A 1,057-nucleotide genomic window follows, 5' to 3' on the forward strand; every position below is an offset into this window, starting at 1 on the left:
TTCGCCGATACATTGATGTTTAACTGTCACATAAATGTAAACATGAAAGCGCTCTACAATCATAGGGAGATAATTCGATCAACATAGCATTTGTATTGAGCTTATTTTACTACGAGCAATAACGTAAACCATGACGATATTTGGACAATGAGTTGTCTGAATACACAATATTTTTCTGTATAAAACTTTTCGTGGTTGTAATCTTGCTCATATCGAAATTAATTAAATAGTTGTTGTTATAATTTATAAAATCAAAACCGTAAACCGACCGGATTCAGCGGCACGCATTTTTAAAACAACAATTCCTCCAGAATTCCAGAGTTAATAGGTAAGTGACTACAGTTTGTTACCTAAATTTATTATTTAACGACTTGGCTTTATATATAGAAACATATGATCAACATTTCAGTCCCTTTTTGCTCTAGATAGGCCTATACGGTATACTGCGGTACCTAGATTTCGTCTTAGGTTTTAGGAATAGCAATTTGGAGTGTTGGTCAAGAATCACTAGCCCCCATTTTAACTTCTTTTTTTTACCAACCTTTAGAAGAAATGCTGCGGAAAGGGTGTGAAATAAAATTCTAAAGCCTTTAAACACTCACTCTCTTTAAAAAAAAAATACCAGATCGGCCACTGTTTTGACAGATCGCCGATGTATACATCTGACATGTAAACAAATGGCTGGGACTGGGCGTCAACATGCCGTGCTCAGTACATGGGCTAGTTTTATGATCATCGAATTATACTTTGATATCTTGAGTAAAGTACAGTATCGTATTTTTCCCATGTTTAATAACCATCCCCCAAATATAACATTTAAAACGAGTTAGTGAACCTAAAGATAGGCCTATAGGATTTCGCAGACGATTGAAGTTCTTGTTACAAGACGAGCCTATTTAGATCTATAACTAAGCCGTGCAGATAAATATAAATATGAAATTAATGTTGTATGTTCGTAGATAATATCAAAATACTTACCTACACCGTAATGTTTATGATACAAAAAAATCTTGTTGAATATTACAGACATATTATATATAAATTGTAGCTTAATAAA

This window comes from Ostrea edulis, chromosome 6 (genome assembly GCF_947568905.1).
Source record: "Ostrea edulis chromosome 6, xbOstEdul1.1, whole genome shotgun sequence".
Taxonomy (NCBI): domain Eukaryota; kingdom Metazoa; phylum Mollusca; class Bivalvia; order Ostreida; family Ostreidae; genus Ostrea; species Ostrea edulis.